The sequence below is a fragment of the Palaemon carinicauda genome, chromosome 8 (assembly GCF_036898095.1).
Source record: "Palaemon carinicauda isolate YSFRI2023 chromosome 8, ASM3689809v2, whole genome shotgun sequence".
Classification (NCBI taxonomy): Eukaryota; Metazoa; Arthropoda; class Malacostraca; order Decapoda; family Palaemonidae; genus Palaemon; species Palaemon carinicauda.
The window spans coordinates 80,166,522-80,188,248 of NC_090732.1; the positions used below are offsets into that span (position 1 = coordinate 80,166,522).

The 21,727-nt window shown below is 47.1% G+C and overlaps 1 protein-coding gene across 1 annotated transcript in view; it reads left to right on the plus strand.

Annotated features, from left to right (window-relative positions):
- The window catches only part of LOC137645772 (protein fantom-like), a 723,952-nt gene that overhangs the window by 129,869 nt on the left and 572,356 nt on the right, over positions 1 to 21,727 (plus strand).

Genomic DNA, 21,727 nt, shown 5'->3' on the forward strand with positions numbered 1-21,727 from the left:
GTAGAGGGTAATAATACTCTCAAACAGATTTTATTATAATGTTAGGGCGAAATAAGACGCACAAGAACCAATAAATCTATTTATTAACAATAAATAAGAATTAGCGTACATAAATTATAATGTAAAGCTGTAATAAAAGATGCAAATAAATTACATAGACTTAATACATAGACAAAAATGGACATGGTACCTGAAAAGGTTACTTGCCACCCACACATGTCGATTCCATAGGAATTGTAAAGTCTTTCTGAGAATGTCTTTATATACACTTCATGTCATAAACACGTGGCACAAGTGTTTAGTCTATGTAACATCACCTCAGTATATTAGAACAGTCCATAGTGTCATCATGGTAACACAAATTACACTATGTTGCGCATTAGTGTCAACACAGTCACCCTAAGAGTTAGAGTCCCATATATCTCACTGTTCTTTGCAGCACTAAGCTACAGGTTTTACCACACTACCTGCCGCTACCACAAAGTGTTTCACCTCTTGCACCTGCTTCGCATAATGTTTAAAGAACACTTTGGATGACTTCCATCCTGTAAACGAGCGAAGACTCGAAATCCATTGATTGGAAGAAATTCAAGGAAGAGGCGACTTTCCTAGGATCGTGACCTGCGGGTGTACTGTCAGGATCCGCTATGCAAATGAAGTAGGTGATCTTCGCCCAAGGTTGTTTAAGTGACAAGTTGAAACCCGATGTTTCTCCTTTAAAGAGCTGCCCTCCACCAAAGTCTGAAGTTCTGCGAGGATAGACCTTTAGAGTCTCCAGTGGACAAAGAGAGATATCTTTCTTCAGAGGGCAGATTCTCCAGGTACCCCATCTCTTAGTGGGTAGCTCGTTCTTGGCGAGAAACGTTTGGTCAAGAAAGAGTGTGAGTTCGCCTGTTTCTGCGAACTGAATCTGGCCTTCTTCCCTTGATAATGCCACAATTTCACTAACTCTAGCACCCGAGGCTAGAGCAAACAAGAAAATCACTTTCTGAGTCAAATCTTTCAGAGGGCAAGTCTCATTGTTCAAACCTGAGGCAAAATGTAGCACCTTATCGAGAGACCAGGAGATAGGTCTCGGAGGGGCTGCAGGTCTGAGTCTAGCACATGCCTTCGGCAATTTGTTAAAGATTTCGATGGGCAGGTCTATCTGGACGGCGTATAGTAAGGGTCTTATCAAGGCCGATTTACACGTGGAAATCGTGGTAGCCGTTAAGCCTTGTCCATGAAGGTGAATGAAAAAGGACAAGCAGAAATCCATCGATATTTCCTTAGGATTTCTCGCCTTGACAAAGGCCACCCATTTTTTCCAAGATGATTCATATTGCCTTCTGGTAGATTTAGTTTTACATTCCTCCAAGAAGTCTAAGCTTTCTTTCGAGATCCCAGACCTCTTCTTGACGGCTAGGGAGAGAAAATCATGAGATGTAGGTCTCGGGTTTTCTGTAATGAAGCGAAGACAGTCGACTTCTGAACTTGTTGGGACAGCACTGGGTCCGGCAGGGGAATTAGCTTCGGTTGTAATTCCAGGATTAATGGGAACCAGTTGCTCCGGAGCCACTTGGGAGCCACTAGGGCCGCTATTCCTTGAAAGGATCTCAGCTTGGTGAGGACCTTTAGCAGAAGGTTGGGCGGAGGGAACAGGTAAATCTTGGTCCATCTGTTCCGCTCAAGGGTCCTCGTATGGGGTCACGTAGTGAGGAAGATTCTTGTTGTTGCTCGTTGCGAAGAGGTCGATCTGCAGTTCCGGGACTTGGTGAGAGATGAAGGAGAATGAGTCTGCGTCTAGGGACCATTCTGACTCTATCGGAGCTATCCTGGATAGAGCATCCGCCGTCACGTTGCGGAACCCTTAAAGGTGAACTGCTGAGAGGTGCCATCTTTTCTTCTCCGCCAGACGGAAGATGGACAACAACACTTGGTTGAGTTGGGGCGATCTTGAGCCCTGACGATTCGGACATCAGACCACTACGTCGCTGTCCAGAGTCAGTTGTATGTGGACTGAGGGACGTGGGGACAGCCTCTTCAATGTGAGAAAGACTGCCATGGCCTCCAAGATGTTGTTGTGAAACATATTGAACAGAGGGGACCACGTTCCTTGAACTTGATGTTGATGGGAGTGACCCCCCCATCCTTCTAGCGATGCGTCTGTATGGATGATGACCGAGGGCGGAGGTAGTTGCAGAGGTACCGACCTCCTGAACTTTTTGGCCTCCGACCATGGCTTGAGGTGTGATTGTAGCCGAGACGGTAGTGGTCTTTTGAGATCTCTTCGAGCGTTTGATATGTATCTTCTCCAGACTCCCGATGCATCTTTTAGCTGTGCTCTTAGCACTGGGTCTGTCACTGAAATGAACTGGAGGGAGCCGAGCACCCGTTCCTGTTGTTGTCTTGAAATCCGTTTGGATTTGAGAAGTCTCTTGACAGACCTCGCTATTTCCCTCCTCTTTTTTATCGAAATGGAAAGACGGTGTGACTGAAGGTCCCAATGTATGCCTAGCCATTGGAACTTCTGAGCTGGAGATAGTCGAGACTTTTTGGTGTTTATCTTGAATCCTAGATGTTCCAGGAATTGGATCACTTTCTCGGAGGCTTGCAGGCATTCCTTTTCTGATGCTGCCCACACCAGCCAATCGTCCAGGTAAGCCATCACCTGGACGCCTTGTAGGCGTAGTTGTTGAACGATTGTCCCTGCAAGCTTCGTGAAGATCCTTGGGGCTATGTTTAGCCCGAAGGGCATGGCTCTGAAAACGTACTGTCTTCTTTGATGCCTGAATCCTAGGTAGGAGGAGGTCTGGCAATTTATTTGAATGTGCCAGTAGGCGTCCGCCATGTCTATCGAGGCTGTGTATGCCTTTTGGAGCAATAGGACTCGTATGTGCTGAAGGGTCAGCATCTTGAACTTGTTGTTCTCGATGAACTTGTTGAGAGGGGACAAGTCCAGAATGACTCTGAGTTTGTCGGAGTCTTTCTTGGGAACACACAACAGTCTTCCTTGGAACCTGATGGACTTTGCCCTCTTGATCACCTTTTTGTTCAAGAGTTCTTGGAAGTATTCTTCCAGGATGGGGGTGGAGTGTTGGAAGAATTGGGGGAAAGCTGGTGGTGATGTCCTCCAGCTCCAGCCTAGTCCATTCTTGATGATGCTGTGAGCCCAGGGATCGAAGGTCCAACGATCCCTGAAGAGACGGAGTCTTCCTCCCACCTGAAGCATCTCATTGCTTCTGATTTCCAGAGGGCTTGCCTCCTCGACTGCCTGCTCCCCTGCCTCCTCTCCTTTCTGGAGGGACGTCCTGTTCCCGATGAAGGAGATACTCGGACAGTTTGGGGAAGTTCTCACTGAACTGACGTCCAGCGATGTCGGCCTCCAACTTTCCAACAGAGAAGGTTAACTGGATGTCCTTCCAGTTCTTGTCGTCGGGGGTTAAGGCGAGGGAGAGTGGCCTACATTCCTCCAATGTAGGGCAAGGTTTCCCCGCCTCCACCGCCTTTAGCAATGCCAAGAGGGACTTCTCTGTGAAGGGGAAGACCATTGTATCGGGAGCAAGAAAGGACGGGTGTTTCTTGCTAAGGCCTGGCACCTTAGAGTTGGTGTAGCCCTTGTCCTTCAGGCAGCCTGCTAGCATGGATTGAGCCTTCGCGTGGTCAAACACGATGACCTCCTTTGGCTCTGTTTCCTCCTTGGAAGCGGGTTCCGACTTGAGTCGTACAAAGCAGTCCGGGTACGCCTCGAAGCTAGGCCAGAATTCCACCTTTTCAAGGGGGACGGCGCCTAGCTTGTCCGAGATCACGATCCTCCCGCTGGTGATGGGCATGTACTCGGCATGCTTCCACGGGTTGGTCACTAAGCAGGTAGGAAGTTCCTTGACGTTGAGCCTCCTTTGAGGCCCGCGTTGCATCGTCAAGCGAAGCATTTCCTTCTTGAAATCCTTGTCCCTCTTCCTGAACCTCTCCTCGAGGATTGCCATCATGGTTTGGAATGAATCCATGGAGCCGTCTGGGTTTGTGGGCAGAGGAGTGGACGACGTAGAGGGAATTGGTTCCGAGAGGATAACCGACGACACAGAGGCCGTTGCAACGTCCTCTTCCTTGGATTCAGGAGCCGCCGTAGGCCCCTCTTCGTGACCCTTGGCCATAAGGGTCTTCTCGGTGGTGTCTGACACCTCTGACATCCTGTCGTCATCTAAGTGGATGTCTTGCAGTGCATCCGATACGTCGGGATCAACCGTCAGCTGGACGCATGGGATCTCAGGTCGAGGGATTACGGCATCCGCAGACGCCTTAGGGAAGAGCATAGACCTCATCCGCTCGTTGGGAAGGTAAGGCCCTGTGGCGTTCTTTTGGAAACCATGCACCCACTTGCGCAGTTTCTCCCGAGCGATGTCTCTTGACTCCGCAGACTGGGGAGTCTCAAACGCCTCGTTAAGCAGGTCCTTGCACGTGGTGCATACCTGTGGGTCCCAGTACCTCAAATACCCCTGGGTGACAGAGCAGCTGGCGTGTGTTCGGCACGCCAGATGGCCGTAGAAGTCCCGGTGCTGAACGGTGCAGAAGGCGCTCTCACACCGGACGTACTCCTCCTGTAAAGAAAGGAAAGGTACATGAGTATGTGAAGTCTATCATGTTAGACAGAGTAATCTTAGATTAATCTTAATGTAATCTTAATTATAATATAAGATTCCTTTCCAAGTGTAAGCTTAGGATAGTTCAGCTGGAAATGAAGTAGGGAAGACACATACGTACTTGTGAATCCTGCCCAGCCAGTTGCCGCGACCCTTCTCCACTATTAATTCTAGGGCACCCATCAAGGCAGGCCCGAAGGTAGAATCTAGCCCATAGGGGTAGAGTAGTGTAAGCAGCACCGCTTCCAAGGAATCAATAGTGGAATAAAAGGCGGGGGTGGGTAGCCTATGATCAATCAGCGTAAAGAAAAGGGGAGGATATTAATCCCCAATTCAGGTAGGTCCCAGCAAGGGACTGTGCATGGATGGACAGAGTATGCTAGAAATTTATCTATTGCATAACTATACACCATAGTTTTCTGTCTACGGTATGTACTATACCACAGATATACTGTCTACTGTATACAGCCATACAACGGACATTGCCGGCGTACTGATGGAAGGGCTAGTGCAAGAGGACAGTCCACTGTCACATATTGTAAATATAAGTGGAGCCGGTGCATTGCCGTCCCGCCGGACTGCCGGAGGCCCACCGGCCACCGGCAGACTGCCGGCAGAGGGCAACCCGCCCCAGCCATCTTTCTATGTGGCAGGGTAAAGGAGAAAACCCCATGCATGCCGGCAGGCCGCCTGCGGGCAACCGGTTGAAGGTACACCTACCCTGTCATCATGCTATATGACTGGGCGGTAACCTAGGCTACACTGCCGGCTGGTGCCGGAAGAGTCGGTGTGACAGTGGGCCGCGAAGAAGCAGCACTAGAACAGAGAGAGAGAGAAAGCAGTGAGGGAAGGAGAGGGGAGGGCGGCAGTTTTGCCACCCTAACCCCGCCTTCCTCGGGAAGGAGGGTTCAAATGGAAGGGGAGAACATATCATGATCAGGCCTCCATCCAGCCGCAGCTCTGTGGGGGTTGCTGAACGGCTCGGTCCAGCAGGCGAAAGACCGTGCCGACCCTACAACCCACCGGCACTCGATGAGATGTAGGACAGTGGAGGGGGGTGTGATGGCTAGGCCGTCACCAAAGGACAGAGGGGGAGGGAAAGGGTCCTGTGTAAGGAGTGTAAGGGGTTGGCGTAAGCCTTCTCCAGCACTCTAACCAGGGGATTCTGTTTCAGCACCGGCACCGCCCCAGGTATAAGGAGAGTTCATTCTCCAGCCTAGGGTGGGTTAGTACAGTAAGGAACCGGCATCATCAGGCCGTCCCAAACTATAAAGAAACAGAATCCCTAAGCCTGCTTAACCTAGGCTAGGGAAAATCATATCTCCCAGCCCAGAGTATGCAAGAGCAGGACAAGTCGCTAGGCCACAGGGAGGAGGGGTCTGATGACCCCTCCAGGTGTGGTCTGGTGGGGGGGGGTGTGGGCAGAGCCCCCCTATGCCAGCCAACGGGGTCCAGCAGGAGAGTTCATTCACTTATTGGGGTAGCTGGAGGCACACGACAGTTACTCTGAGGTTCTGACCCGAATGCAAAGTTCATGCACAATGGCTTTGGGACGGGGAAGAAAACCCTAGCCTAACCTTACCAGAATCACAATTCAGGGCAAGGAGGGCTAGGATGCAGCCTAGGCTACCTCAGAGGGAAGAGAGATTACCTTATACATAAAGGTAAACGGGGATGTGCAAAAGTATACTAAATCCCCTAGGCTACTAGGCTAGAAGCAGGGGAATCGACTACCTGATTCATCAAAACCCCTTGTATACTCACTAGAAGGAGGAAAATACCCATGTGCAATCAGGGAATCTTATATGTATAATTGCCTAATATCTTCATTTAAATAGGATAACACTAGGAACACATATTATATCATGCATGAAAGTAAACTAAAGCGCTTAGGCTAGCATGCCTAGCACCGGAAGATCGGCCACCTACATTCGCCGAAACTAAAGAATACTAACGGCATAATATAACTAATTCCTAGCAATGAGGACTAAATAACTAATACTGATAATTAGTTAAGAACCGGGACAGTCGTTCTGGCTTACTAAATAAACGGATTTTGAGGGAAGCGAAAAATCTATTTTTGGGTGAGGTAGCCATGTCGTCCTGATGGAAGTTCCTTCGAAGGTAGCTTCCTAGGTATATTTGACCTACAGTGATATATCCCAGAGAATTTACCAAAGGTATCCAGAATTCTAACTCCTGGAGCGAATATCCCTTAAAATTTTATGCAGGGATATCGCGTAATATGAGAGGACGTACTCTTGACACGTCTCATGGCTATCTACGCCCCAATAGAGCTTTCACTTCGAGGGGAAAGAGAGGTTAGAATAAGGAGAGTCGTTACAGAGACATCGCTCTCGACGCTCCCTACTGCTCTGCAAATAGTGCACCAATCCCCCACCGCGAGGTGCCACCGTCATTCTTTGTAGCTTTGTAGGTGTTGCAGATACAGTACCATAGGGAGGGATTCATTATCCTTTTGTCCCAAAAGAAGGTGGGTCCATCAGGACGACATGGCTACCTCACCCAAAAATAGATTTTTCGCTTCGCTCAAAATCCGTTTTTTGGGCTTAGGCCATGTTGTCGTGATGGAAGTGTACCAGAGCATTAATGTATCTGTGGATTTTCAATAGTGCCGTTCATCTCGAGCTAAAACTTTCCTCTTCGGTCTTTAGACCTAGAGACACTTGATGTTACCGTTATACATCAATCAGCTGATCATAAAATATGTCAGTGCTTCCTGCCCCCTACAGGGAAGAGTCTGGGTAGACTCGAGGAAAAAACCCGAGGATTGTGAGTTTAAGGAACAATCTAGCAAACAGTTTGTATATTAGTGTCAACATATACGTAAAGCATAGTCTGTACTAGGATGGTATTGGATTAGGCAGGTTACTGTACCTCCCGAGTCTGTCGATGAAGAGATGGACAGGTTTATATATGTGTAGGAAACCTTAAACAGTAAAATGAACAGTCTAGTACAACAAGATCTTACCTGTTTGCCTGGAACACAATGAATCTTAGTTCTGGTATTTACTTAAATATAAAAAAGAGTCAAGGATGCTCTGACTTATACATACAATGAAATATTTGGGGCGAAAGAGATGCAAATATTCGTTCTATTGTTTATTACAAAAATAGAAATCATGGTTGTAAACAATTACAATGTATGCTGAATAATTCTGCATAAAAGCATAAACAGTAATAACAGGAATAATAGGGTTTACCTGAAAAGGAAAACGTTAGCCACTCTAAGGGAAATATGAAATTTCACTATACATTCTGTTGTTACTAGGAACACTGTGCATATAAGAATGCCTGGCACTTGTGTCACCTTATTATGCTTAATGTCACCTGTGTAGGGAGAACAGTCTATAGTGTTATCACATAAACACAAAACTCAGCATGATATGTCTACGAGTCTATCATGTACACCCTTCACTATAAGTCCCAAATAGTGCACTGTTCTTCGCAGTAATCAAGCAGCGGGTTATATTACACTGCCCGCCGCCACCACATGAAATTTAATTTCTTGTAATTGCTTCGCATAGTGCTTGAAGAAGACCCTCGAGGACTTCCATCCAGTATAAGCACGAAGACTTTCAAACGACATCGTTTGGAAAAAATTCAGAGACGAGGCAACTTTCCTCGGTTCATGACCTGCGGGTGTACTGTCTGGATCTGCTCTGCGAATGAAGTAGGTGATTTTTGCCCTAATCTGTTTCAAGGATAATGTTGAACCGGAAGTCTCTCCCCTGAAAAGCTGACCTCCCTTAAAGTCTGAAGTTCTACGAAGATAGACCTTTAGGCATTCCACTGAGCAGAGGGATGCTTCTTCCTTCAGAGGGCAGATTCTCCAGCGACCTCATCTCTTAGTGGGGAGCTCGTTCTTGGCGAGAAACGTCGGGTCCGGAAAGAGGTTCAGTTCTCCATTGTCTGTGAACTGAATGTGGCCATCATCCCTCGAGAGGGCCACTATTTTGCTAACTTTGGCTCCCGAGGCTAGTGCAAATAAGAATATCACATTCTGAGTCAAGTCTTTCAGCGAGCAATCCTCATTGTTCATGGTTGATGCTAAATGAAGAACTTTGTCCAAAGACCATGAAATGAGCTTCGGAGGAGCTGCGGGCCGAAGTTTTGCGCAGGCTTTAGGGATCTTGTTGAAGATTTTGTTGGAAAAGTCTACCTGGAAGGCATAAAGCATTGGTCTGGCCAGGGCGGATTTACATGTAGTAATCGTATTGGCTGCTAAACCTTGTTCATGAAGATGGATGAAGAAGGACAAACAGAAGTCCGTAGAAATCTCCTTAGGTTTCTTCGCCTTGACAAAGGCCACCCATTTCTTCCAGGAAGACTCGTATTGTCTTCTTGTTAACTTTGACTTGTATTCTTCTAGGAAGTTGATACTGTCCCTAGAAATCCCAAACCGTTTCTTGACCGCTAAGGCGAGAAAATCATGAGATGAAGGTTCTGGGTTTTCACTGATGAAGCTGAGACAGTCAATTTCTGCAGTTGCTGAGTCAGAACTGGGTCCGGCAACGGGATCAGTTTCAGGCGTAGTTCCGTTACCAGAGGGAACCAAACGCTGTTGGGCCACTTGTGGGCCACTATTGCTGCCGTCCCCCGAAAGGATCCCAGTTTTTCGAGGACTTTCAGCAGAAGGTTGGTTGGAGGGAATAGGTAGATCTTGGACCATCTGTTCCAATCTATGGACATCGCATCCGTTGCTTCAGCTAGAGGATCCTCGTACGGGGCTACGTACCGGGGTAGCTTCTTCTTGTCACTCGTTGCGAAGAGGCCTATCTGCAGTCCTGGGACTTTGCGTAAGATGAAGGAGAACGATCTTACGTCTAGGGACCATTCTGACTCTATCGGTTTGGTCCTGGATAGAGCGTCCGCTGTCACATTGCGGAACCCTTGAAGGTGGACTGCTGACAAGTGCCATCTCTTCTTCTCCGCTAGGCGGAGGATGGCTAGTATCACTTGATTTATGTGAGGCGATCTCGAGCCTTGTCGATTTAGGCATCTCATTATGACTTCGCTGTCTAGTACCAGACGGATGTGGATTGAGCAGCGGAGTTTCAGTTTCTTTAATGAAGGAAAAACTGCCATGGCTTCCAGAAAGTTGATGTGGAAGGTTTTGAAGAGGGGAGACCAGGTTCCTTGGACTTTCCGATGATGAAAGTGACCTCCCCACCCTTCTTTCGAGGCATCCGTGTGAACGGTGACTGACCGTGGAGGTGGTTGTAAGGGAACCTTGTTCTTTAGGTTCTTGGCCTCCGACCATGGCTTGAGTAGGGATCGCAGATGATTTGGTATCGGTCTTTTTAGATCTCTTCGAGCGTTTGATGCGTATTTTCTCCAGACTCCTGATGCATCTTTTAATTGTGCTCTCAATACTGGATCTGTCACTGAGGCGAACTGGAGAGACCCCAACACTCTCTCCTGTTGTCTTCTTGATATCCTTGTGGACCGAAGAAGGCTTCTGACAGATCCTGCTATCCCTTTCCTTTTCTTTGATGGAATGGAAAGGCAGTGCGATTGCAAGTTTCAGTGGACGCCCAGCCACTGAAACTTCTGAGTTGGAGACAGTCGGGATTTTTCCAAGTTGATCTTGAATCCCAAGTGTTCTAGGAACTGGATCACTTCCTTGGAGGCTTGCCTGCACTCTTCTTCGGATGCTGCCCACACCAGCCAGTCGTCCAGGTAGGCTACCACCTGGATTCCCTTTAGGCGTAGTTGATGAATGACTGCATTCGCAAGCTTGGTGAATACTTTTGGAGCTATGTTTAGTCCAAAGGGCATGGCCCTGAAGACATACTGTCTTCTTTGTAGTTTGAATCCCAGGTAGGGGGAAACTTGACGGCTGATCGGAACATGCCAGTACGCATCCGTCATGTCTATGGAGACTGTGTATGCCCGTCTGGGCAACAGGGTCCTGATGTGTTGAAGCGTCAGCATTTTGAACTTGTAGTTCACTATGAGCTTGTTGAGTGGTGACAAGTCCAGAATTACTCTGAGCTTTTCCGAGTCCTTCTTCGGAACACAAAATAGCCTTCCTTGGAATCTGACAGACTTTGCCTTCCGTATAACTCTTTTGTTCAAGAGTTCCTGAACATATTCTTCCAATATGGGGGTTGAGTGTTGGAAAAATTGAGGGAAGGTTGGTAGAGTTGAGCTCCAACTCCACTCTAGTCCGTTCTTGATTAGGCTGTGGGCCCAGGGATCGAAGGTCCAACTATCCCGGAAGTAGAAGAGTCTCCCTCCTACCGGTAGCATCTCACTTTGAGTGCTGGGAGGAGGATTTACCTCCTTGGCCACGTCCACCTCTGTTGCCCCTACCTCTGGAGGGACGTCTGGAGGAACCTCGAAAGGATCCTCGAGACTTCGGCCGAAAGGTCGTAGACTGCCTTTCAAACACTGGGGTGAACACTGGTGACTGAGTCGCCAGTGTTTGGGGCACCAGTTGGAAGGTAGTGGGTGATTGTGCCACCGTCTGGGACACCGTGGCCATGGGAAGCTGTTGTTGTTGCTTAGGCCGAGAGGGCACTTTAGGTCGTTTTGGTCTATTCTTCGGCTGGGGACCCTCGTCAGCTGAAGATTTCCTTTTGGAGGACAAGCCCCATTTGGAAAGGTTTCTATTTTCTTTGTCCACGACCTCTTTGACCACTTCACTTGGGAAGAGGTCTTTTCCCCAGATGTTAGAAGCTATCAGCTTCCTGGGTTCGTGTTTCACCGCAGCTGAGGCGAACACGAACTCTCTGCATGCCCTTCGGGCTTTAATAAAGTTGTACAGGTCTTTAGTTACTGTCCCCAGATGGGCTTTGGCGAAGACCATGTACATGTCCGGGGTATCTGGGATGCTTGCCATTGTCTCCAGGCCAGTCTGCAGAGACAAGGAAGCGGCTAAGCGTTCTTTCGTCTCCTGTTCCATACGCAGGAGAAAGTCCGACTGCTTGGGGAGTTCTTCGCCGAACTGTCGTCCGGCAATATCTGCCTCCAGCTTCCCGACTGTGAAGGTGTTGTGCACATCCTTTCAGTCCGCATTGTCTGATGGGAAGGCAAGGGAGAAGGGTCTACACTCCTCCAGTGTAGGGCACGGTTTCCCTGCCTCAACTGCTTTTAAGGCTGCCTTGAGCCCTTTGTCCATAAAGGGAAAGGCACGTTTAGGATCAGCAATGAAGGATGGGTGCTTCTTGCTGAGAGCCGGCACCTTAGAGCTAGTATAGGCCCTCTCTTTTAAGGTGGTGGTATATAAGGCCTGAGCCTTAGAGAGTTCAAGGACAATAGTTTCCTTCGGCTCTGTTTCCTCTCTGGATGCGGGTTCCGTCCTGAGACGGACATAGCAATCCGGGTAGGCCCCTTTGCTGGGCCAGAACTCAATTTCCTCTACTGAGACAGTGCCCAGTTTTTCTGAGAGAAGATCTTCCCGCCCGACATGGGCATGTGCTCTGCGTACCTCCAGGGGTTAATGTCAGAGAAGGCTGGGAGATCTTTAACGTTTAGCTTCTTCGGGGCCAAACGTGTCGCAACTAGCTGATGCATCTCAGTCCGAAGAGAGGCCTCCTTCTCGGACGATTTCTTTTGAATGTCCTGCACCATGGACAGCAACGAGTGCAACGTACTCGTGATCGAATCTAGTTGAGGTGCAGTGGAGGAGGTCGAAGGCACCGGCTCATTCACTGTGGCCGATGATACCGAAATCGTTTCGGCTTTCTCAGTTTCCGTCTCAGGTGGAACGTCATCCGCCTGATCCAACTCCTCCACTAGGAGATTGTTCTCTGTCTCCTCTGAGACAACTGACATGTTGTCTTCTAGTTGGATGCTCTCCAAGGCATCCAAAACTTCAGATTCTACCGGAATCTGAACCAGGGGAATCTCAGGTTGAGCCTGGGGAATAACTGCATCCGAAGATGCCCTAGGGAAAAGACAAGCCCTCATCTTTTCATTAGGAAGGTATGGGCCAGAAGTATTCTTCTGGAAACCCCTGACCCATTTACGCAGCATTTCCCTTGCTGCGTCCCTTGACTCAGTGGACTTTTGGTCATCAAAACCCTCTCACCAGTTTTTCACAAACGGTACATACCTGCGGGTCCCAATACTTGAGAGCCCCCTTGGTGACTGCGCAGCAAGAATGGGCCCTGCACATGTCGTGGCCGCAGAAGTTCCTACTGCGGACCCTGCAAAAACTATTCCCGCACTCAGGATGCTCCTCCTGTAAAGAAAGGAAAAGTCTCTAAGTATTCGGTGAAATTCTCAAATTTCAACATACATATAATATTTTATATGAGCTTGGATAGGGTAAGCTATAAATAGGAAAGACACCTACATGTGTTTCCTGTCCAGCTAATTGCTATGACCTCCTCCAATATTGAAAGTAGAATTCTTAAGAATTTTCAGAGGAAGATGATATCCTATGATATAAAGTGTCTCTTAACACAATCTTCCAGTTTCAATATTGGGGATTAAAGACAATAATGGATCATAACCATTAAAGGAAGAAAGAATCGCTCTCTTATATGTGATGGTCTCACAATAGGCTGCCCATGAAGCACCTTGTAGGTTTGACTGACTGTTTGGTAACAAGTTGCCAGTCCTGTCAGGCCTGCTGGCACCTGCCGGGCAAGCCGGCACATGCCGGCCTATTCTGGGCTATTGAAGGAAATTATTGTCTTCATAAAATTGTGTGATAGGCCGCCGGCGGCAAAGCTAACTGCCGGCGGCAAAGCTAACTGCCGGCGGCTCTGTCGGCGGCGGCGGTTCTGCCGGCCAGCGGCGGCTCTGCCGGCCGGCAGCCGAGGATCCTTCCGTCAAGGGGACCCAGCGGCAATCGGCGGCAGATGACCGGGTATGGGTGGCTGGCTGCCGGCCGGCAATTCAGCAGCCGGCAGTCGGTCCCCGAATGTTCAATGTCTTTGGGTTGTCGGTCAACTATGTTCCCAACAAGCGGCGGCAGGGCAACTGCCGGCCGGCAGAAAATGGACATGGACCAGTATGAAAGTACGAGAGAAAGAGAGGATGGAGGAAGGCAAGGGCTCAGCCTTGCCGGCCTGCATCCAGAATGAGGGTTCAAGTGGAAGGGGGAATTAAATTCGGGCTTCCACCCAACCATATCCCAGTCATAAGGGCTATGGAAGGCAGTCCAAGGGAGGACTGAAGAACACTCTAAAGAATATGAGGGTACCCGCCGGCAGCTGGCGGCAGACTGGGAACCTCAGGCCAGTCCTACAAGAACCCTAGGGTCAATGTAGAACGACGGCCAGGAGGGTGTTGGATCATTCAACACGAAAGAGATAGCGGGGAGGGGGTAGGGGTCCTATAGGTAAGGTAATGCCCTAAGGCACTACCTAACCTAAAAGGATTCTGGTCTCATGAAGTAACCTCAGGTAGGAGAAATCATTTCCCCAGGTTTTGTTAGTCAAGGGAGAGGATGTCTGTAGGACACCATCTCACAGGAGAGCCGAATCTCGTACTAGAGACCCTAGGCAGTGAAGAAATCCTTTCTTCGGTCTAGGGTCTACCAGCACAGGACTGTCTGCTAGGCCAGGGAAAGGGGAATTGTCATACAAAAACACCCAAAATATGGCCTAGGGAGGTCTAGCCTCCTGAAAGAGCAGCTTAACCTGACATGGGAAATCATTTCACCAAGACAGGGAGATGCCTAACACAGACTGATACTCTGATGTCCCGTCCTAAACTCAAAACCGACTCAGTGGTTAGGAGAAAGAAAACGGAACGTCTCAGTAAAACTTTGCCAGAACTCTGTTCACAGCAAAGAAAACTGAGAATAGCTTAGGCTAATCAGAAGGAAGGGGGATTGCTCTTAAATCTCCTAGGAGATTGGTATCAGCTTAAAAGGTATAGGAGGTGTCAGTCTCCCCTTAAAAGGCAATACAAGAGCAATGGGGACATTTATGAAAGTATACTAAAGCCCCTAGACTAGTAGCCTAGGAGCATTGAGAATCGTTCACCGAAACTCTCTGTATACTATCTTGGAAGAGGAAAGCATAATTAAGTAATATCATAAATGTGTAAAATATTGCCTGTGCTTCAATAAAACTTTACCAGGAAGGTTATATCATGCATGAAGTGTGTAGGTGCCTAGGCTAGGAAGCCTAGCACTCGTGAGGCTCGATCATAAATAGCCAAATCCACGACAACAAAGACATAATTTAAGAATCCCTAGCTAAATATCTAAATAGCTAAAGTTATTAAAGCGTAAACATGCCGGGAAAGGGTCGTTCTGGCTAAATAAATGAACAGAAAGAACGACCGCGTCTGTGACGCCATCCGGCTGGCAACAGATCTTGTTACATTAATTACGATCTCAATCGAAAAGCAAAACTGGCAAGAGCTTACATTTACACAAGATAAAGATATTACTTAACTTTCCAGAAGCTGATGAGGCTGGGGAAGACATCATAGCGTCCAAAATAATCCAAAATAGCACGAGAGAACAGGGAAAACACCGGTCAAGCGAAGCTACGATAGAAAGAATGACGGTGGCGCCTCGTGGTGGCGGATTGGCGAACTATCTGCAGAGCAGTAGGGAGCGTCGAGAGCGATGTCTCTGTAACGACTTCTTATTCTTGCCTCTCTTTCCCCTCGAAGTGAAAGCTCTATTGGGGGCGTAGATAGCCATGAGACGTGTCAAGAATACGTCCTCTCTTATTACGCGATATCCTTGCGTAAAATTTTAAGGGATATTCGCTCCAGGAGTTAGAATTCTGGATACCTTTGTAAATTCTCTGGAATATATCTCTGTAGGTAAAATATACCTAGGAAGCTACCTTCGAAGGAACTTCCATCACGACGACACGGCCTAAGCCCAAAAAAGCATGCGAAGCGAACGACAGCATCGGCGGCGCTTCCGGTTAGGTAATAGCTCTGCCACAAAACACAGCTTATTTCAAGAGTAAAACGTTACTCTACGGCCAGAGCTGATTTATACAGTATAAGAAGTGAATACTCAACTTTCCAGAGACAGAAGAGGCTGAAGATTGCGACATGGCTGCGTAAATAGCGAGAAACTTGGAAAACAACACCTGGTCAAGACGCTACTACGAAAAGGAAAATGGAGTTGGCGGGCAGAGATGACGTCAGCAAGATGGCGACGAATATGACGTCATCCGAGTGCCCATAACAGTAACGGAGGAGGAGAACTTTGTAACGGCTCCTCCTATATCTTGCCACTTTTTCCCCCCTCGAAGCGTAAACGCTATGTGGGGTGCAGATAGCTATGTGGCGTGTCAAGAATACGTCCCCTGTTATTATGCGATATCCTAAAGGGCAACCTTGAGGGTACTCGGGCCAGAAGTTAGAATTCTGGAAACCTTTAGTTTAATTATCAGGGAATATCCACTGTAGTTAAATATACCCTTAGGAAGCTATTAAAGGAACCTTCCATCAGGACGACAAGGCCTGAGCCCAAAAAATAATTTGTCATTTTGTTATATTATTTTACTCTAAATAATAGTAGAAAACTATCATTGTTCTGGCACCAAATACAAACCTTTCAGCTGTTTACTAAGGAGATATATTTTGGGGACGGCTGAAACTAGCCATAAAACTTTTAGCACGGTGCTACTCCCTTCCGCTAGTTAGTGTGGAGTAGCAGTGATGGAGACCAATGACCCCTCTCACACTCTCAGTAGCTAACACAAGCCTCTTTTTATTTCGCCGGTGAGGAGAGCAGACGTCGTTTCTCCTCCGCTTTATTTGATCTAACTACCATAATAAAGAATCAACTGGCCTAAAATTTAGAATTTTCCTTTTTCTTCTATATGGAAGGGTTTCTGTAAGTGTTACGGTGTAGGAATGAGAGCAGAGGTAGACTGAATCCCTTTGCGGCTACTAGTTAGGGGAGGAATTCCTTTGGGGGGAACGGAGAAACTAGCTTCGACTACATTTCACAGGCAAGACTTGATTCCGACCTTCAACTTTAGGTCTGTTTGTTGATGGGTAGCATAGAGTGCTGCCCGGAGGCCTCCTCCAGGTGTTGGACAACTTCTCCTTACGAGGGAGAATTACCCTTCACCAACTGCTGTCCAGAATTCTCCCTGCTTACACGGGGACAATTGCTGATAGCAGCAACAAAGGTTGATTGCCTTTTCCATCTGCAGGAGAAACAATCTTCACCTTATTGTTTTCCCTCCAGAGGATTTCTTGGACGTGATTAGATTCATTCATTCTCCGAGAAGGAGTTAGGTAACTGCTTGTAGTGCCTGCTTTTTGCTGTCTTACCCTCAGGGTACAACGAGTCTCGTTAGATGTCGACCGCTTGTGGTTGCCACCTCTTTTATCAACGAGTCATGTAGGCTCTAACTCCCTGGAGCTATCTCCTACATCGTGCCTGTTGAGCACAACAAAGTTCATGGAGCTTTGCGGGACCAGGACCTTCGGGATCTGTGCCTGATAGTTTTAACGTCTTACGAGGAGAAAACCTCCTGTAGACTAAAACTCTTCGGAGTGATAGCCTTTATTATACCTCTGTGGCATAACAAAGCTTATGGAGCTTTATGAGGCTATATCCTTTGGGATCCGTGCCTTATAACTTTAAACTCTTTTGGGGGAGAAACTTTTTGACAAGAGGATGACGAAGTTAACAAGCTAGTGCGCTCAACATCTCGCTCAGTGAGATTAGTGGGCAAGGAGCTCAGAGCACAACAAACACAGGTGAGAGAGTTCAGCAAACAACCACAGCTATGCGCTATACCGTACCCCTCTCGTGTGCTCGTAACTCAAACTCACCAACGGTAGAGGGTGTTCAGTGCTTAATACGTCACTCACCCAATTGGGACTTGTTGTATAGAGAGGGTGTTCAACGCGATCGCCGTCCTAAGCGCTTAATAGCTCACTTGCTCATTCTGGACTTGTTGTATAGCCCACAAGTACAGTGAGAACAGAGTAAGATATCTCCATGTAATGCATCTTATTATAAGTGTCTTCTCACTATGAGTAAGTATGTGAGCATTAGCTCACTATACAGAAGAGAGATATCATACGCAGACATTTAAGTTGCCTGCACATGTGGATGCTCATGCTTCCACATCTACGCAATTGTCTCGTCAGCGCTCGCTAACGTTCGTCAGCACTCGGTCACCCTCGACAGTGCCCGCAAGCGTTTGCTAGCAGCCACTAACATTCGCCAGAGTTAACATTGCTAACGCTCGCCTCACCAAACATCGAGTACAAAATACCTTACAGTACTTGCCAACCTCTGGGTTCCTGGTAAGGGTTTGGGTTCTTTGCATGCTTAGGCTAATATCCCATTTATGCGAGACTATTCATTGTTGTCATGAGAGAGTGCCCACCCGATACTAATCGTTAGCTAGGTGTGCAGGTGAGTTCCTCTCTCTGATGGTCTTTGTGTAACTACAGATGCCTGATAACACTCCATAGTAAGAGGATGACATGAGCTGCTTTGGTTGCGCATGCACATTTGCCCTTGCAACTGCCAGACCTCGTCAGGGAGGTAGAAACCTGTTACTGTAAATGAGTCTCATAAAATGACACCCTCAGGGGATATTGCCGCAAATGTAAATGCCTGCCGACTGCTTGCGGTTGCCGCTTGGCACCATTGTGCCCCCAGGGTACAACAAGTCTCAGTAGATATAGTCTTGGTTGGGTTTTACCGCAGATAGGAATACTTTCCGACTACAGTAACCCCTTGAGGTATGAGTTTAATCCGTTCTGGGACCAAGCTCGTATTTCAATTTCCTCGTATCTCAGATGAATTTTCCCCATATAAAATAACTTAAAACAAATTAATCCGTTCCTACCCACTGAAAAACACCCTAAAAACAGTATATTACAGAGGTAAAACATGTTTTTAATTGTTGTAATCAACATACTACGCTAACAAAATAACAGAGGCTATGAACTGGTTATGAAATATAACATTATTATGGAGTTCTTACATTTGAGGAAGACGGTAGAGGCTAACGGCGGTGTGTGCGGAGGAGGAGGAGGAGGGAGAGGGGACGGGGAGGAAAGAGACTTGACGGCAACACTTTTGTAACACTGTAACATAATCTTAACTTTAAATTCAACTTAAATGAAATTCAACTTTAAATTTAACTTAAATGAAATTAGCTTACTGTACACACACTTAAAAATAAAATGTTAATCTTACGTTACACTAAACTTAATTCTACATTTTGTTTTCATTTTCATTTCTTTACTTTTCTTCTTCTTCCGGCTTGGCTCCTTTTGCCTCGCTTTCACCTGCACATTTTGACGGCCTTTTTAAAAGGAACCTATCTAGGGATGTTTGTTTTTGTCTCCCCTTCAATATGATGCGAAAATGACGTACGCAAGTGTCGTCACACAAGGCTAGCGCACTACCACTGGCCAACTTGTCCGGGCCTCTTTTCCATAAAATTAGAAAACGCCTACCACTTCGCTAACATGTCTTTGATTCCTGCTGTAGAAAGGCGGCCCTTGTCTTCCACCTCCTCCTCGCTACTGAGCTCCTGCAACACCTCCGAATGTTGCATCTTCTGGAGCTTGATCATTTCCTGTGTTGTGAGCTTTTCGTGATGCTCCTCGTCAAGGTCTTTCACATCTTCCTCGTCTACCTCCAGCCCCATGGACTTTCCAAGAGACACGATTTCATCCATCATAACAGGTTCGGGGTCATCAGGGTCTGTCCTATCGAACCCTTCAAAAGTCCCTCTCAGCGACGAAAGCTGGCCACAATTTCTTCCACGCTGAATTAAGAGTTCGTCTTGTGACACCCTGCAATGCATTGTCTATAATTTTAAAACAATGGACGATGTTGAAATGTTCTCTCCAAAATTCCCGAATGGTGAGATTGGTGTTGTCTGTGACATCGAAGCATTTCTTGAACAAATGCTTCGTGTACAGTGTTTTAAAGTTGGAAATAACTTGTTGGTCCATGGGCTGGAGGAGTGGCGTGGTGTTGGGCGGGAGATAAAGGACCTTGATGAACCGGAATTCATCAAGAATGTCCTCTTCGAGACATGGAGGGTGACAGGGGCATTGTCGAGGACCAAGAGACATTTTTAAGGCAGGTTTTTCTCAGCCAAATATTTTTTGACTGACGGACCAAAGCACAGATTAACCCATTCTGTGAAGAAAAGCCGGGTAACCCAAGCCTTAGCATTAGCGTGCCACAGCACTTGCAATTTCTCTTTCAAGATCCTTTGGCTCTTGAAAGCACGTGTGTTTTCAGAGTGGTACACCAGCAGTGGCTTGACCTTACAGTCACCGCTGGCATTGGCACACAAGGCTAGAGTTAATCGGTCTTTCATGAGTTTATGGCCCAGTAGTATCTTCTCCTCTGCTGTTATGAAAGTCCTCATGGGCATCTTCTTCCCAAAAAGGCCAGTTTCATCGCAGTTGAAGACTTGGGGAATGAAGCCATGTTGGGCGATAACCGAGGCAAAGGTTGTGACGAAGTCCACCGCGGTTTTCGCGTTGAAACTTGCTGCTTCCCCATGCCTCACAACCGAGTGTATCCCAGTCCTTTTCTTGAAATTATCTAGCCAGCCACGACTGGCCTTGAAGGTTTCCGCTGGCGTCGAAGTCTCCCCTTACTTGGCTGCTTGCTTCCCTTTCAAGTCGTCGTAGATTCGACTGGCCTTTTCGCATATGATAGTCTCGGTCACGCTATCTCCCGCCAACTGTTTCTCCTTTATCCAGATCAAAAGAAGCCTCCCATCCCATCATGAATATCACTATGGAGCTTGGAAAGGATGGTTACTCCTTTGGAAGGCTTGGTGTTCTTTATAGCATCCTTCTGCTAGAGGATGGTACATATAGTCGATATACTCCTCTCGTAATGGCGCGCCAGCTCAGTCACTCATGTTTCGCGATTATTTCGTGCTTCATCTCCATTGTCATCATACGCTTTTTCTTCTCACTACCCTTGTTTCCACTCATTTGCTTTGGACCCATTGTTTATTCACTCAATTCTGCACTGATTCACGCAAAAAACACGTAAAAAAACCAAACAATACGGCCGATGCTTGGAGATAACTTTACGTGACGGGGATCCGACGGGAAAAACTGAGTGATGCTGTCCTCGTGAGCAGCCTCTCGCACACGCGGCCACCTGGCTGCCGCCTAGGGAACTACTGTACCTCGTATCTCAAATTTTTCCTTGTATCTCAGAATAAAAATTTGCTCGGAACTCTCTTCGTATCTTAATTTTCTCGTATATTGGGTTGTTCGTATCTCAAGTTATTACTGTACTTGCGGCCGCCACTGCATCCCACTGTTGTTTGGAAGACAACGAATCTAGGGAAACAATCCTTTGAGGTTTTATCTCTGACTCCTCTTTGCCTACGAGTTAGAGAACTTATCGTTATGAGATCTCCGCCTCATCCTGTCATACCCTCAGGGCAAAACTGTTTCACTAGACATAACCCTTCGAGGTTTTTCTTTTATTCACTTACAGGGAGGTTTGTCCCGCCAGCAAACACCTATTGCCAACAAGACCTGATAGCTTTGCTAGCTGCATGTATTTTTCGTAGGCAAATGAACATGTTACGAATAGAAACTTTATTCCCGCAAGCAACTTGTTGAGCTCTGTGAGGGTGCTCATACACGGAAACGTGTGCATATTGCACTGGCTTGTTTTATAACATTTACCAAGAGTCAGAGAAGTGACGATTGGAAACAGCCGCATGCGGGCAAGTGAACTATTACTGCTGACAAAATAGTTTGGTAATTGATTTGCCAGTTGCATGTGTTACTTTCATGGTCGGATGCACTCCCATAAGGGATAGCAAGGACTATGTAACATCATACAATTGGAACTTCGTTCTAATGAATCATTAGATCTCCTAAATTGATGGTTGTATTCCTTTAAGAGAGTCGGCGTATTTATTACCATCCTACTCTCCCGTAAGTTATCAGAGGTAATCTGCTCTCAAGTAAACTCCTCCATTCCAATCAGATCCTACTTAATTTCTCCGAACCATTTGTCTAAGTATTGAAAGCACCTAGACTCCAAACTTTGCATAAGCAAATTCCTTTTGGTAACTGATAAATATGAAACATTCAACGTTTCTTATGGTTTTTCTGTCGTGGGAAGGAGGAGGTCTCATTCGCAACGAATCTTTCAGACCATTCCTGAATCTTTG